At 33.4% G+C, this 2,582-nt stretch overlaps 1 long non-coding RNA gene across 1 annotated transcript; it reads left to right on the forward strand.

The window, feature by feature from the left end:
• Positions 1 to 1,149: 1,149 nt before the first annotated feature.
• Positions 1,150 to 1,978, forward strand: LOC127791321 (uncharacterized). Its single transcript, XR_008020926.1, has 3 exons — positions 1,150 to 1,493; positions 1,601 to 1,674; positions 1,776 to 1,978. It is a non-coding gene; the product is annotated as an uncharacterized LOC127791321 (long non-coding RNA).
• Positions 1,979 to 2,582: the final 604 nt, after the last annotated feature.

The raw sequence follows: 2,582 nt of genomic DNA on the forward strand, positions 1-2,582 counted from the left end.
CCAAGAAACACGATATCATAGGTGGCTAAGTAGAAATGAATTGTTAGATATGTACAATTTAAAAGAATTTATAAATCAAATATAAATTGAAATTTGCTCATGTTTCAAACTAAATTAAACCATTTTTTGATGATTAAACTCAATCAAACCCAAAAATTAATTTTATTTAGTATTTTATAGTTTGGATTGATTTAAACCACAATTTTAGACATTATTGTATGTTAATATATTAACCCTATTTAATCGGTCAAACCAACCAAGAGCAAATGCAGTAAAATAGAAAAAGAAATGAACATAAGAACACAAAATTTTATGTGTTCGGATCAAAAGATCCTACTCACGGCAAAGGCTCCGCCTCTAACCAATTCATTAATAGCTTTCGATTACAACCGGATTACAAGATCACAATAAGAACAAAAACGTATTGCAAATACAGAAACTGAAATCAGAAAAGAAAATATAAGAACAAGTATAGGATATGTTCTACCGATCTCAAGATCGTGTCAAGAAATCTGATCTATCAGTTACACCAAATCTCTCACATCTCAGGCGATTCAACAACATAGATTAAAGCAATACAGCCTTACCAAGTGATCTTATCACAAACCAAAGTCAATCGAACAAGAGAAGGATTTACAAGCGAGAGAGAGTCTCATTTCATGTGCGCCGAACATAGAGTTTTAGAGAATGAGAAGAATAGTAGATTTGTAGCAATTAGGGCATGAAGCTACCCTTATATAGCAGCAGGCAACCGAGCCGAGCTAAGACAAACTCGCATGGGCCACATGAAAATGGGTTTGGCTCATAAAACATATCTCGGCTCAATAACTATTGGCTCACAAAATAATCAGCGATCATATATACATTTAAACTTCAATTAAATGTAGGTAAGATGAAACCCAAATGCATATATCAAAATGCAAACAGAATGCACATAACAATTAAAATGATAATACATTTTGAATCATAAATCCTTACATTGTATAAAGAAATTTTACTCTTCAATTCAAATGACAAAAACTATAACAAAAAAAAAAAGAAGTGTCCATAATTAAAAAGTCACACGTAAAAACCAATACAATATTGATAACATAAAAACTTAGAACAAATTTTGGCTAGTTTGGTCAATGTCATGGAGGGACTCCCTCTAGGGTTTCTTGGAGAGTGGAGAGTCTCACTGTCTTTCCTCACTTTTTGAACCTCCCCATTGACCTAGCCCCTTGCTCTTCTTTGTCTCTTCCATCTTCCCTCGTTGCCATCGACCTCCACCCTTACATGCTTATCTATCCCTTGAACCCACCTACGTCTTAAGCCCTAACTTTCATTCCCCTTTCTCATACGGCGACCCTTCCCCTATGTTCTCTATTTGAAACCCCTAGGTTTTGTTTGCTTGCAGTGACATCCTGCTAGATCTCGCTGAAGCGCTAAAGCTAACTTGCTTCTCATACTGAGAGTATTGGGGTTTCCATTGCGGTGTCGACCAAAGGATCCAAGTAAGTGCCAACCCACCTTTGTCTCCGTCTTCACATTAGTATGTAGAAGGGATCTCAATCTTTATTGTGATTGTCAATGTTGATTTTGCTTTCTGGGTATCGCTCAGTAGCATGGGTTGGGGCGTTTGGTGGTTGTAGGATGATGAAGGTAGCGACACTGTGTTTCTCCGATGAAGAGCCAGTTAAGTTTTTAAATTTTCTTTTGATTTAGTATTTTAAGGCTTTCCCTTGGTTTATTTGTGTTTCATCTTGTAATTTGGTCTTTTGATGTGTGTTTTTCAGGTGGGAATCCCTAGTGTCACGCTTTTGATTTTGCTTTTATGGGCTTCTTCCAAGTTCATTTCAACTTGGGTTTGATCAAAGAGCATATAGAGTGTTTGTTTGCTGAGATCTCCAGTTTTGTTTCTCAGTTTGCTAGATTATTTTGTCCTTTGTTTGTTTGTTTCCTAGGGTTGGTTTTCTTTAGATCTTTCCTTAGATCTATTGTTTACACAGATATCCTAAAGTTTTTTAAAACTGTACAAATTCCTTAACAATTTTTTTAAAAAAAGGGAGGTCAATGTAATACTGTAATAATACTCTCATTGTAATTTAGTGAAATTTCAGGTTACCAATTAAGTAGAATTTATCCTATATTATTTTATTAAAATTATATATCACAGAATTTCTATTTACGATTTGGTTTTAATTTCTAAACTTAAGAAACCCTTTCTGGTTTAGGGTTTGAAAAATATAAAAAAAAAAATTGACGGGCTTGGGGTGGGATCTTTGGCCCTGAAAACTAAAGTTTTGCTCCTAAAATGGAAATAGAATTTTACTTTTAGGTCAGGATGGCAGCTTTACAGTTGGGAAACTGAGTTAATGGGCTCTCTTTCTTTTTAAGTTTCGTAGCTGTTCTATTCGTTGCTAATTTTGAATATGATTATTATAAATTATTGTTAATTCTCGATAAAACTATATATTATGAATTTTATTATTGCAAGAGTTGTTATTTAAATTTATTTATAGATATAATATTTTTATTTTCTTTAAACAAGATATAAAGTCTCTTTTCAATGATTGTTAAAAAAATTCAAATGACCATTTTAC

This window comes from Diospyros lotus, chromosome 15, assembly GCF_014633365.1.
Source record: "Diospyros lotus cultivar Yz01 chromosome 15, ASM1463336v1, whole genome shotgun sequence".
NCBI classification, from domain to species: domain Eukaryota; kingdom Viridiplantae; phylum Streptophyta; class Magnoliopsida; order Ericales; family Ebenaceae; genus Diospyros; species Diospyros lotus.